This window comes from Pinus tabuliformis, chromosome 8 (genome assembly GCF_031772625.1).
Source record: "Pinus tabuliformis cultivar Carrire ecotype Pingquan chromosome 8, CPIR1, whole genome shotgun sequence".
Lineage (NCBI taxonomy): Eukaryota > Viridiplantae > Streptophyta > Pinopsida > Pinales > Pinaceae > Pinus > Pinus tabuliformis.
The window spans coordinates 396,878,520-396,893,904 of NC_142294.1; the positions used below are offsets into that span (position 1 = coordinate 396,878,520).

General features: G+C 38.0%; 1 pseudogene; it reads left to right on the forward strand.

Annotated features, from left to right (window-relative positions):
- Positions 1-11,448: 11,448 nt before the first annotated feature.
- The window catches only part of LOC149235761 (abscisic acid receptor PYL9 pseudogene), a 32,891-nt pseudogene continuing 28,954 nt past the window's right edge, over positions 11,449-15,385 (forward strand).

Here is a 15,385-nt window from a genome sequence, read left to right on the forward strand (position 1 = left end):
CACGGTGGAGGATCGCCTTGGTCACAAGATGGCGTGGAAGGCGATGTCGCGTGGTAGCGGGGCTTTGGGTATGACGTAATGATGATGCAGGAGTGACGCGACAGGGGAGGTGGGTTGCAGGAGGGTGGTTTCCGGTTTCCCTGCACCGCTATTGGGGAAAGGCGGTAAAGGGGTGAGGGGCTCCGAACAACCCTGGGGGCCGCCACGCGTCCAGCATACGGGAGCAAAACCACCTGCTCCCCGGACGCTAAAGCGCGGCAGGTCCAGGAATGAAATTGACCGCCCACCTTTGGATTGGGGGCAGGGGAAGATCGGCGGCTGGCGGGCGCCCCGACCCAGCGTGCAAGTTTGGGTGGGGACCCGCCACACAATTAAATAATATTTAATATGTCGGGGTCAAAACTTTGGTTAGGGGGTTTTAATGGGTTTTAAACATATGTGGGTTAATATGTCGGGGTTCAACGAAATATTTATCATTAGGTTTGAGCGGGGGGAAGGGGTTTTCATATGTATTTTCCGAAAAAGGGTAAGAGAGGGTTTAGTGTAGGCTATTATTCTAACCAGGGGTTAGAGTAATCCCCAAGTAAGGGTTGACTATAGTCCCTGATGGAATAATGTCTCCCATATAAGTGCTAATTAGCTATAATGCTAAAGGGAGGGGATATTTGTACATTTTCTGGGCTTATTGCATAGAATGCTATAATAGTAGGGGGAGGGGTAGCACTTAGGGATTTATATAGTAGAATTAGAAATTAATATGAATTGGTGATGTGAGAGAGGGATAGAAAGCTAAGTTTAATGAGTAAACTTAGATTTAGAAGCAGATGGGAGTGAAGAAAGATTTTACACAGGAAATGTGGCTTCTTTTTGGAGAAAGAAGTCACTACTTGTCATGAAATTTGCAAATGAGAAATGTAAGGAGGACTGTTTAGGCAGATCCTACAGTCCTCAAGGGGATGTTAGTAAGAAACTTTTGAAGGGGATTAGGGAAGTTAGTGAGGGTTTGGTAGTTTGCCAAATAGGCCATTGCCCTTGCCTTTCTCCTACTGGTGACATCATATGTGATTTTCCTCATGTCATATGCTTAAATCTTGTATTCTGCAACCTTCCACTGCCTACCCTGCCTATTATGCCTAACATTCTTTCTTCCTTTGGATGGGTGCATTTAGCCTTGCAAACCCTGATAATTCTCTTTTCTTTTTGCTGTCCTCCTATCTAAATCTACCCTTATGACTTCCAAGGGCCCAGATTAAGTAGTTGGGCTCGTTTCTTTCTCTATCCACCTAGTCATCTGTCAAGCTTGAACTGTTTGAGCAGGTACTTCCTTTCTAGTCTACAACATGCAATTTAAAACATGGTGAGGCCCAGCTTGAGCTGTTGGACCACCCATCAAAGTAGCAGTGGAATTTTGGATTAGCCACTTTCATGGTCTTTATTTGGGGTTCATTTGCTTTATTTTTTCTTTGACCAATTCATTTTCTTGCCTTTTGATTTTTCTTTTAAGGCATACCCTCTTTACATTTTTTAACTGTCTGCTTCTTTCACAAAAATGGAACCTTAGTAGCATGGAAGGTGAACATTTTTGGCACTTCCACTGTCAATCATGAGAAATGAAAACCTATTGGTATAGGAGGCTAACAGTAGATGTTAAGAAACATGTGACCTCCTGTCATAAGTGCCCGATATTTGAGGGAAAGAGAAAACTTTTACCCTTGCCTTTTAAACCAATCTCCACAGAAATTCCATTTCAACAATGGGGGTTAGACTTCATTGGAGAAATACACCCAACCTCCTCAGCCCAACATAAGTGGATTTTGATAGCCACTAATTATTTTACCAAATGGATAGTAGCCATCCCTTCTAGACAAGCCACAAACACTGCCATTATCTCCTTCCTAGAAAATAATATCCCATCAAGATTTGGGTGCCCCAAAATCTCATTACTGATAATGCAACTGCCTTTTAAGTCCAAGAAAATGATAGATTTCTGTAAAAAATACCACATCACCCTTGGCCACTCCACAACCTATTACCCTCAAGGTAATGGACTTGAAAAATCCTCCAACAAAAGCTTGGTCAATATCATTAAGAAGTTACTGGAAGACAACAAGAAGACATGGAGCAAAAGGTTGGTCAATGCCTTATGGGCAGACAAACTAACTACTAAGAAGTCCATTGGCACATCTCCCTATCATTTAGTATATGGGATGGATGTTGTTTTTCCATATTTTTTGGGAGTGCCAGTGATGAAGATCATCCAAGAGTTGTAGGTAGAACCAAATGATATCCAGAGAAGGATAAATCAGACCATACACTTGCACCAGACCAGAGAAGAAGTATATGTAAAATCACAGGTAATCCAGGACAAAATAAAAAAGGTATTTGATAAAAATACCAAAGCTGATGATTTTTACATAGGTGATAAAGTTCTTAAGTGGGATTCAAGAAGAGAAGACAAAGGAAAACATGGCAAAGTTGACTTCTTTTGGAAAAGGCCTTATGTCGTTTATGGTTACAGGGGTAACAACGATATTTTCTTGAGAGAGATAGATGGATCAGATCTACCAGGAGGACCTGTCAATCGCAAAATGTTGAAGCATTAATTTTCCATTGATTAACAATATTTCACTTTATTTTGCATCATTGTACATAACATTGCAGAGTGTAGATTGGATTGGATGGTAATCTTTTGAAGTTGAAACCTGGAGAGAAGGCCCCGAGCTTTGAAAGTTTCACCATCATAATTATGAATAAGGAAGAAATCATAGAAGAACTATTTACAGGGTAACTGCAGTCACAATTCAAAGCCCACTGATCTTAAAGTTCTTGACACGTCACCAGGAAATTCCATCCCCATGTGGAGCCACTATTAGGGTGCTATTATAATAGGATTTATAATTTTGAATTGTCTATGGTTAGTTTTGTAATATTGTAATACTTTTTCTTTTTGCAAAATGTTTTCCATATTTAAAATTAAAAATGGTAAAGAGGGTGTGTCCTAAAAGAAATATCAAATGACAAAAGGAATAAGAAAATATCAAAAAAATGAAAAAATATGAACCCCAAACAAAAATATATCATGAAAGTGTGCAAGTCTAAGTGCCACTAATTTTTACTTTACTGTACAAAATAATGGTTGTGTGCAGCTTGTCATAAATGCCACAAACCATGATAGTCAAACTGTTTAATTTTCACTAGTTCATGCTTTAAATTTCATGTTTATAGATGGAGAATAAAGATCTAGCCAAACTGTTTAATCTTGGCAGATCAATAGTTAGGTAGAGAAATAAAATGTGCTCATAAGCTTAATCTGAGCCATTGGAAGATATAAGGTTAAAATTAGATAGTTTAATTTTCAGAAGAAAAAGGAAAGAAAGGGTTTGCTAGCTTAAATGCACCCAATTAAGTGAAGAAAAAAATGTTAGGGTAAGTAGAAGAAAGGTTGCAGAAGTACAAATTTGATTGAAACATAAGCACATTTATCATGTTTAATCCTATGTTTCAGTGTGCAGGAGAAGTTTTGAAAGTGAAATAATGTTCGCAAGTTGATTTGGTTAACTTCCCGTCATTTCATTTCATCCCCCACTGCATACTTACTAATTTCCCCATTATCCCCTCATTTCCTAAGAACGTACCCTTTTCCCTTCATTTTGACCCTTACAAGTTGGTTTCACACATTTCCCTAGCAATTTAACCACCAAAGGTCATTTCCCTACCAAAAACCCCTTTTCCCTAGTGTGAAACCCATTCCCCTTTGAAAAAATCATTTTCCCCTCATTAATTTCCCTATTTCACACAAAAAACCCATAAAAACCCATAAAACTCCCTTTTCTTAAGTTCAATTCCCCCCCGCATTACTTGATTAACTCCGCCATTCATACATTTCCCGATATAAAAACCTCTTGAAACCATAAAAACTAATATATCCAAAGTTTTTTTTCACCCTGCTTTATAAAGAAACCTTTGCAAATTCACATATTCCCAATTCAAAACCCGTTTAACGCACCCCCTTGGTGTGGTTAAATAAACCCCACCACAGTTAACCCCAGTCCTACTATATTTAAACCCACACATTATACTTTTTACCCGCACCACTTATTCATTAAATAATTACAAGTTAAGTGTAATTATCCCCCGAGCCCCGCTAATCTTTGCCTGATTGCCCTCCGTGCAACTCTGTCGCGCGATAGCTATTAGATCTTGCACCCCTAGATCTGAAGGCGCACATCCATATTGCGTGCTCCCGACGTCCGACCTTTACCTGCCTGAGAGCACGCAAGATTCGTGGCTTTGCTCGGGCCCCTTTTGGCTATGTGGCAGCTCTAGGTGAAGTTGCATGCTCTGATGAAAATACCACCCGATGGCCAAAAGGGGTGTGATGGCCTCTGAAACTGCCTCCCCGCTAAAGCTGAAACCACTCACTGTTCACATTATGAATTTGTGTGCCAATTCTAGCCGTTATCTGTTAAAACGTTGAAGACCCTCATTTTCACTCTTTTCACTCGTTTTTTCAGTGAAAGATGCTTTAGCCATTTATGCCACCCTAAGCCTCTGCGACTGGATTTCACCATGGATTACCTCTCGAACACGCTCTCGACTTCGTCCATAGTTCTTCTCAATTCAAATACAACCTTTGGTCACCTCCTCTCAGACCTGGATTTTATTAACGAATTGTTGTATTTGCAGGTGATTAACAGAATAGGAGCTTGGATAAACAATTTTGATACTAGTTCCAAAACCTGTTTACTCGAAGATTCACAAGGAAAATGTATTCAAAAGCTTAATTTAGAAGAAAAACGACAATTATCATAGAGCAGGAAGAAATCCTTTATAAAGAGACAGTAATGGTTAAAACAAAAATGAAATCATTTTCACCAGCACAACAGAACATTCTTACAAACTACTCTCCAAGCGACATTTTGTATTCTTATAGTAAAAATCATTTTTTACTAAAAACACAGAAACAAGAAAGTGTGAGTAAGATTTACTGTAATAAGTAAAAGTAAAAGCAGGTGACATAACATTCATGGTAAAAGAAATACAATTGAAAGACAAACAGAGGAGGCAGATGAAAGTGTATAAGATGAAAGGTCATAAATAAATATGACATCTAGCGTGAAGACCAAACAAACAAGCAGCTTAAAGGGCAAAAGATCAGAGACTAAAAGACAACATAACCTAAATAACAAGCACAACAAACTGTCAGGCCAGGTTAACTCCAGAAATTAATGAGCGCAAGAAAGAACTGATAATTTTATTCATTAGCCAACTATTATTTATACATACATAAAACGGATCAGTTCATCTTCTAGATGACTGTCCAGTTCACCCATCCGTTTCAGATTAGGTGTCAACATTCCCCCCCTTAATCTGAAGGGATGTTGGTGAGTCCAAGCATCGTTCTGAATCTTTCAAGCTTTTCTCTTCCAAGCGCTTTGGTGAAGATGTCTGCAATTTGTTCGTTTTTGGAACAATGACGGAGATGGATTGTTTTGGCCTCAACATGATGTCGGATCAGATGATATTTAGTATTGATGTTCTTAGTACGATCATGGAACTTTGGGTTCTTGGCCAACTTTATTGCAGAGGTGTTATCAATCATGAGTGGAGTTGATTGTATTTGTTTTACTTGCAAATCTTCAAGAATTTTCCTGAGCCACACAATTTCTTTCGTTGCTTTAGCTGCTGCCACATATTCTGCTTCTGTTGTGGAATCTGCTCGTACTGATTGTTTGCGTGATCTCCAGGAGACAGCTCCTGATCCAAGACTCATAGCATATCCTGAAGTAGATACCCCAGTTTCTTTGTCTCCATCGAAGTTTGAATCAGAGTATCCAATCAAGTTGAAGTCGTCCACCTGTGTATACTTGATTCCAAGGTCTTGAGTTCCCTTCAAGTACCTTAGAACTCTTTTTGCAGCAGACCAATGTCCCTCACAAGGCTTTTGCATAAACCTGGAGAGGATTCCAACAACAAATGAAATGTCTGGTCTGGTAGTAGTGAGGTAGATGAGACTTCCTACAAGCTGTCTATACTTTGTTGCATCCTCAAATTCCTTTCCTTCAATAGATGTGAGGTTCAAGTTTTGTTCCATTGGAGTATAAAGGGGATTGCACTCTGTCATGCCAAATCTGTTTAACAAATCTCCAATGTATTTCTTTTGAGAAAGAAATATGGACTTTGGATGTTGGGTTACTTCAATGCCAAGATAGTAATGAACATAGCCCAAATCAGTGATTTCAAAATTTTTTCCTAATTCTTTCTTTATGGATGCAATATAGCTTTCATTGTTCCTTGTCATTAAAATATCATCTACATATACCACAAGATATACAACTGTTTTGCCAACTTTCTTGACAAATAAAGTTGAATCATCAAGATCAAAATGATTGAAGTTGAGTTTCAGAAGATGCTCAGTTAGTTTTTCATACCAGGCTCGTGGTGCTTGTTTGAGGCCATACAAGGACTTCACAAGTTTGCATACTTTGTGTTCATGTCCTTTCACAGCAAATCCTTCAGGCTGGGACATAAAAACATTCTCTTTTAGATCTCCATTCAAGAATGCAGTTTTTACATCCATTTGATGGACTTTCCAACCGTTCTGAGCAGCTAGTGCAAAGAGTGTCCGGATGGTGGCCCATTTTGCTGTGGGAGCAAAAGTTTCCTCATAATCGACCCCTTCCTTCTGTGCAAAACCTTTTGCCACAAGCCTAGCTTTGTGCTTGTCAAGTGAGCCATCAGCTTTGTACTTGTTCTTGTAGACCCACTTGCAGCCAACTGGTTTGGTTCCAAATGGAGGATCAACCAGCTTCTAAGTGCCATTCTTTATGAGGGCATTATACTCCTTCTGCATCGCTTCTTTCCATTCATCATGAGAAGCAGCTTCTTTGAAGGAAGTTGGTTCAAAATATGTAGACAAGTTCAATTCACAATCATAAGTAACATCCATATCAACAGGTGAATTAGAGTTATCTACATCACCTCCATCTTGAACAATGTAAACTTTGAAACGGGAACTGATATTGTTACCCATTTCGTAGAGATAGCAAAAGAATGACCCGATTTTCAAAAGTGGTGATGCAGAATACACATGTTTTTTTTAGAACATGGTTTTTGGAACTTTAATTTTTTTTCATGTTCAAGGATGAAATCAAGTTTTAGAATGGTAGTGATTTTCATGCTGATTTTAAAAAGTGAGTATTCTGCATCACACCCTTTTTTTAAAAGACCTATTTTTGACTTTTAATTTTCTAGTGTGTGAAATGTAAAAAATTATTTTCTACATTTGATAGTTTTTGAAGTCGTCATTTTATTCATATTTTCTTGTTCTCTATCTTAATTTTTTTTTTTTTTAGGGGGGTTTTTATTGTTTTGCGTTTTTAAATTAGAAAGTCGATAGTTTGAATTTTAGATAATCTACATATTTATACATCCTTAATTAATTTTTCAATCCACATGAAATAATTGTTTCTAAAAAACAACATTTTTTAACAATGGACATAAAAATAACCATTTTTAACATAAATATAACAAAAAAACTAAACGTTTTGATAATTTTTTGCTAGAATTAACATGTCAAAATCACAATTTTTATACAAAAATATTAACTAAAAATGGTCAAATAATAGTTTTTTTTATGAATTTCATGTCAAAAAAATAATAATAACAACTTTTTTTTCAAAAAATAATAATTAACTTAAAAATCAATGCAAGTATGGGCGAGCCCCTACCCACGCGCCCCCCACAACCCTCCTCCCTACCCCCCCTCCCCTTCCCTCACCCTACCCCCTACCGTCCCCCCACACCCTCACCCCCAAAACCCCCTCCCCCCCATCCCCCGCCCCCAAACCCCCTACACCCCCCAACACCTCCCCGCGGCCACCCCTCCCCACTGCACCCACCACTCCCCATAGCACGCGCCCCCCCTACCCCATCCCCCCCCCACCATCCCCACGCCCTACCCCTCCCCCCCCACCATCCCCACGCCCTACCCCTCCCCCCTCCCATCTCCGCGCCCTACCCCTTACCCCCCCTACCCCCCCAACCCTTATCCCCCCCCCCCACACCCTACCCATGTCCGACCCTTATCCCCCGCCCACCCTACCCGCGCCCTACCCTTACCCCCCCCCCCACACCACACCCTACCCTTACCCCCTCCCCACACCCTATTCCCCACCCGCGCCCTACCCAATTGCCCCCCCCCCCCTCCGCCCCCTATCCTACCCTTACCCCGCGCCCTACCCCCCCGTGCCCTACCCCCCCCCCCCCCCATTTCCCCCCCACGCCCCCTATCCTACCCCTAACCCCCCATCCCCCCACCCCCCTACCCTACCCCTACCCCTACCCCTACACATATGAAAAATAAAAAATCATCAACAATTAGGAACCATGGTAAAGATTATTAATGAATGGAATAGTACATATTAAATAGGTATGATGTAGACAACAATGAATAATCAAAAGTATTATAGATCTATACCATCTACTTACCTTTCACTTTCCTCATTCTAGCCTTCCCCAACAACACCTCCTTTCGAATCTACTGATGGAGTTGACATCTAAAATGGGAGGAAAATTAATATATGCTACTAATTTATCAAGATACACACTAATATACACCAAGGATTGGTATACCATATACCCCTCCACCGTAGAACCCTTAGGATGTGCTCTTTGTTTAAAAATATCGTTCAATAATTTCAAATGCTTTTCCCCTGTCCATATTGAATTTCTGTGTATAGGTCCAAACATTTCAATATCCTCAACTTGGTCTATGAGTTAGTGTACTTAAAAATGATGGTGGTAGATACCTTCACATTTACACATTAGCCTAGCAATTTATTTACTCCAATACTTCGTATCATTTTTTTAGGATTCTTTTAGATGTCAACCACGTAGACATTATGCAAGTAAATTAAAAGTTTGAACAATTATGTATATAAATTGCAAGTAAAACAACATATCATGAAGTTCTTCAGCTAAAATTTTTCATAAAAATCATTGCTCACCTCATGTAATTGCTAAGATCATATATAACTTGTTTTATGTTGTTTCAAAGAGTTAGAGGTAGAAAATACTATTGAAAAAAAAGGGGATCATTACAACGATTAGAGGTGGAATATACCATAATAATATAGTTAAAAAGAAATAATAAAAATATGTATACCAATATAAAAATACAACAAAACAATTACCTTAGTGAAGGTATGCTAGTCATGAGCTTTTACTCTCCCAAGCTCACCCTTTTTTGTCAAGATATTATTTATGTTCGAAGAAAATCTTATGGGGAATTTAATTTTCCAAATGAACTATTTTAAAATGTTGGTTTATTGCTCTATAAATGACCATGGAATACTCTCTCAATGTCCATCAATATTTGAATGAATCACATTTTGCATTGTATATTTTCCTTCATTAATGGCACTACATGTTTTGATAAACTTTTCCTTGTCACTCCTTCCATCTAAGATTTATCACAATGTTTCTATTAGATTCCTCCCAATAAAATTGTATCGAACCAATGTGTTATTTGTAGGTGCTCATAGTGGGACAACATACTAAATTTTATAAGGTAAATTTCTATTCCTTATGGAAACCCATTAATGCCTTCACAATGTGTATGAAAAATTTATGAAATTACAAAAATAATTGCTAGATACCAAAAAACAACTAAACAAAAATAAACATTATAAAATATTATATATCATAATTTCCTCAACATTACGTGGCATATCTAGTTAATGTAAATTCTATTATTAATGTACTCTGAATCAACTGATATCAAGAAACATTTTTCTCAAGAATTAGTTACAAAATAATTTTAATGCCCATGAAACTGAATGTATTTTGAGGAAAAAGAATATTTGGTGACTCTGCTTATGGGAACTGTGGACACATAGTGCTACAATGTAGTTGTCACAGAATCATAAACATTAATGGTATTGAAACAATGATTTTCGTAAATCTTATTTTTTATGACGAAGTCATTTTCAAGGGATGGATTTTTCTTAGATATCATGGTCTCAAACAAACACTTCTTTGTATGCCTTTTTATGGGTTATTAGACAAAGGTGTGATCGTAAATTAAACCCATGAACCATTCACCGGCCATGATCAATGTATTACTTCAAAGCTCTAAAGTTGCATTTTCAAGCTTGATTCAAACTAAAAAGTTTGAAAGATCGATTTCGCCAACTTATTCTTTAATCAGGCAGTATGACAATAAGGCCAATGGGAGTAGATCATGGAAATTTGTGTCTTGGAATTTTAAGAGGGATGCACTCGGCCAAAGAATAACCTCAAGTCGCCAGGAAGATTAGGCGCAGCGCCACCCCAGGCCGCCCCGCCCCGCCCGACCGGCAGCCGGTCGATTCCGGGAATCGACCCGCCGCCGGTCGGGCGGGGCGGGGCGGCCCGGGGGTGGCCCTGCGCGCGGCAGCCATATTTAAAAACTGCAAATTGCTTTTAATGATGGTCTCTATGAATAAACAGGTTTCCTCTTTTGTATTCCCTTGTGGCACATCCACCACGTAGGATTCGATCACAATGGTTCCGGGTTTTCCATTTATAAGCCTCTCATGCAGAGTTGTGATGGATCGATAATTGTTGAGCCTGTGCTCACCTCCCACGATGTTGAAGCTCAAAATATGCTGCTCCTCGTCCAGAATATCCAGTCGCTCGATGCTCGTGACCGCAGGGAGACCAGACACAACTTCAACCTCCCTGAGGCAGCCGCGGACGAAGTTCTTATAGAGTTGAGGCTTGTCGAATCTCCGAATCAGTGACCAGACAACGCTCACCGGTGCCTCCACGTGCTGAACAACCACAAATGAGCACCTCACCTCGTTTTCTCCACCATTCGAATGGTATCGCCCGACCATCTCCTGCAGCCACTCCCCAAATCCTCTTCCTTCCTGCAAGTAATTTACGGCACAAAGCCTACCAATTTCCTTCGACCCGCCTGACAATATGGAGCCGGGCGGCCGGGGGGTGGCCCTGCGCCCGACAGTCAGTTTTTAAAAAATTTCCCCTCGAACAACTTTTTTTAGAAATATATATTTGTCGCCATACCACAACTATTTCATAGATAGACAGACAGATATTGTCAAGCGATAGCTGCTACTTACCAAAATTGAACCCAAAACGAAAAAATATTTATCAGAAAAAACAACGTCGTTAACTTTGGCATGGGAAAGGGGAATACATGCGTGGAATTGTTCCATTGAAATAATAATAATGTTAGAAATGCATCTATTGCCATTAGTTGGCACATGATAATGTACTGGTTGCTTCAGATAATACGCAATGTCACCAGATAATACATAATGTCACCATATCCGTAGAGGCTCTTTTTTATAATTAAGACGACAGGGGCAGCCGAGTGACGGTCATACTCTCATAATTTCTAAGTGATTTAGTCAGTCTACAACGGTTGGTTTTCCATTCGATATGGATAACTATCATTGGTATCCTAATATATATTGTTTAGATGACGGGGCCTGTCTAGTTTGATATGTTAGAATGTCTAACATATCAAACTAGACAGGCCCCGTCATCTAAACAATATATATTAGGATACCAATGATAGTTATCCATATCGAATGGAAAACCAACCGTTGTAGACTGACTAAATCACTTAGAAATTATGAGAGTATGACCGTCACTCGGCTGCCCCTGTCGTCTTAATTATAAAAAAGAGCCTCTACGGATATGGTGACATTATGTATTATCTGGTGACATTGCGTATTATCTGAAGCAACCAGTACATTATCATGTGCCAACTAATGGCAATAGACGCATTTCTAACATAACTTTATTATTATTTCATTGGAACAATTCCACGCATGTATTCCCCTTGCCCATGCCAAAGTTAACGACGTTGTTTTTTCTGATAAATATTTTTTCATTTTGGGTTCAATTTTGGTAAGTAGCAGCTATCGCTTGACAATATCTGTCTGTCTATCTATGAAATAGCTGTGGTATGGCGACAAATATATATTTCTAAAAAAAGTTGTTCGAGGGGAAATTTTTTAAAAACTGACTGCCGCGCACAGGGCCACCCCCGGGCCGCCCCGCTCCATATTGTCAGGCGAGTCGAAGGAAATTGGTAGGATTTGTGCCGTAAATTACTTGCAGGAAGGAGGAGGATTTGGGGAGTGGCTGCAGGAGATGGTCGAGCGATACCATTCGAACGGTGGAGAAAACGAGGTGAGGTGCTCATCTGTGGTTGTGCAGCACGTGGAGGCACCGGTGAGCGTTGTCTGGTCACTGATTCGGAGATTCGACAAGCCTCAACTCTATAAGAACTTCGTCCGCGGTTGCCTCAGGGAGGTTGAAGTTGTGTCTGGTCTCCCTGCGGTCACGAGCATCGAGCGACTGGATATTCTGGACGAGGAGCAGCATATTCTGAGCTTCAGCATCGTGGGAGGCGAGCACAGGCTCAACAATTATCGATCCATCACAACTCTGCATGAGAGGCTTATAAATGGAAAACCCGGAACCATTGTGATCGAATCGTACGTGGTGGATGTGCCACAAGGGAATACAAAAGAGGAAACCTGTTTATTCGTAGAGACCATCATTAAAAGCAATTTGCAGTTTTTAAATATGGCTGCCGCGCGCAGGGCCACCCCCGGGCCGCCCCGCCCCGCCCGACCGGCGGAGGGTCGATTCCCGGAATCGACCCTCCGCCGGTCGGGCGGGGCGGGGCGGCCCGGGGGTGGCGCTGCGCCTAATCTTCCTGGCGACTTGAGCTTATGCTTTGGCCGAGTGCATCCCTCTTAAAATTCCAAGACACAAATTTCCATGAGCTACTCCCATTGGCCTTATTGTCATACTGCCTGATTAAAGAATAAGTTGGCAAAATCGATCTTTCAAACTTTTTAGTTTGAATCAAGCTTGAAAATGCAACTTTAGAGCTTTGAAGTAATACATTGATCATGGCCGGTGAATGGTTCATGGGTTTAATTTATGATCACACCTTTGTCTAATAACCCATAAAAAGGCATACAAAGAAGTGTTTGTTTGAGACCATGCTATCTAAGAAAAATCCATCCCTTGAAAATGACTTCATCATAAAAAATAAGATTTACGAAAATCATTGTTTCAATACCATTAATGTTTATGATTCTGTGACAACTACATTGTAGCACTATGTGTCCACAGTTCCCATAAGCAGAGTCACCAAATATTCTTTTTCCTCAAAATACATTCAGTTTCATGGGCATTAAAATTATTTGTAACTAATTCTTGAGAAAAATGTTTTTTGATATCAATTGATTCAGAGTACATTAATAATAGAATTTACATTAACTAGATATGCCACGTAATGTTGAGGAAATTATGATATATAATATTTTATAATGTTTATTTGTGTTTAGTTGTTTTTTGGTATCTAACAATTATTTTTGTAATTTCATAAATTTTTCATACACATTGTGAAGGTATTAATGGGTTTCCATAAGGAATAGAAATTTACCTTATAAAATTTAGTATGTTGTCCCACTATGAGCACCTACAAATAACACATTGGTTCGATACAATTTTATTGGGAGGAATCTAATAGAAACATTGTGATAAATCTTAGATGGAAGGAGTGACAAGGAAAAGTTTATCAAAACATGTAGTGCCATTAATGAAGGAAAATATACAATGCAAAATGTGATTCATTCAAATATTGATGAATACAGGTTTTATGCGTATTCCATTTTGAAACTAAAACAATAATTTTGTTAGGATTGATTTTAGATGCTTCTATGTACATCATATGCAAAGCAACATTTTTGTCAATATATCAATGTTAAAGAATCCTTGATGGGAATAAATATTGGTAATGGATTTAGGAGGTCTCGCACAAATGGTGGGCATGTAGGGCCAATATTCTCAAAGAATATTGGAATTCTTGGAATGCGTAAGCAACTGAATTGTGCATGCATAGTCACGAACTTGGTGTGCATTATGAAAAATAATGAATGAAAAGTTGTAGAGGCTCTACAAAGGTTGGGAGTATTTCCCCACGCCCCCTTATATTAGCAATGTCAACTATAGTGTCATTTACAAGTGAATTGTTGAAAGAAAATGTTCAGAGTGGTTTTTGGTGTTGATGAAATCTCAACTAATGGTGTTGTTATTCACAATGAGAAAATTCTTGTATAAACACCATATGGACTAAGACAAATGTTATGTGTAAAAAGTACAACAATTTATTAAATACTGACCTATTATATTTTTATAACAAACATGATGTTTGAAATTCAAAACAATTAAAGTGCAAATTATGAATGCTTAATGGGGATTACATCTAGTAAGTTGTTTTGTTGGTTAGGTAAACCAAATTCCAACAACTTACAATCTATATATCAAGCCTCTAAAATTACTCTTTTGCATACCTATTTTATAAAAGGAAAATGTTGCTTTTTGTTCTACCAAATTTCTAAGTCTAAGAAACAATGTACAATGTAATTTTTCTTCACATCTTAAGTTTTGAAGAATTTCTATTAAGTTCAAATCATAAATAAATAGTATCACCACATCACTTCTATATATATATATATATATATATATATATATATATATATATATATATATATATATATATATATATATATATATATATCTATTATGGTATTGATATTTATATTTTGATTATCTATATGAGTTGAATTTGTAAAAATTTAGAACTATTTTCCTTATATATATCTTTACTCAAATCCAAAAAAATAAAATAAAACAATATAATTAGAAATTAATAAAACTTATCTTACAAAATATAAGATGACATTCATAACTTCTTGCCTAAAATATTTATGCATAACAAAAAAATTATTATTATAAAACCATGTTTTTTTGAATTAATACATATTTCAGAATAAAATTTTATTATACTAATAATAATTGAATTTAAAATCACATATTAACTAAATATGAAATCTAAAATATATAAAACTTATATTTATATAAAAGAAAAAGTATCTATGTACCAATTTTTATTCACTTTAATTTAAAAAAAACCTCAACTAATACAGCCTCCAAATTCTAATATTTCAGAATGTTTCAAATATTAAAAAAAACAACATATCTTAATCAATTCCTATTCAATTTATTTAAAATAAACCTTTTAACTATAAATTAAATTATAAATACAGCCTCCAAATTCTAATAGACACATGTCCAATCATGCTTCTTGAACCGTTCAAAAACGCAATGTCGTCTATATCGGCACGCTGGTCCTCGTAATCATTACCTCGATTTTGGTGAGAAAAATTTGGACTCAGTGTACCTATCGTTAAAGCCCCACAACTTACGATGTGTTAAGAGTTGAATGGTGTCACATGTCCATATATTAAACACAACATTATATAAATAAAATAAAAATTTGTTTACATCT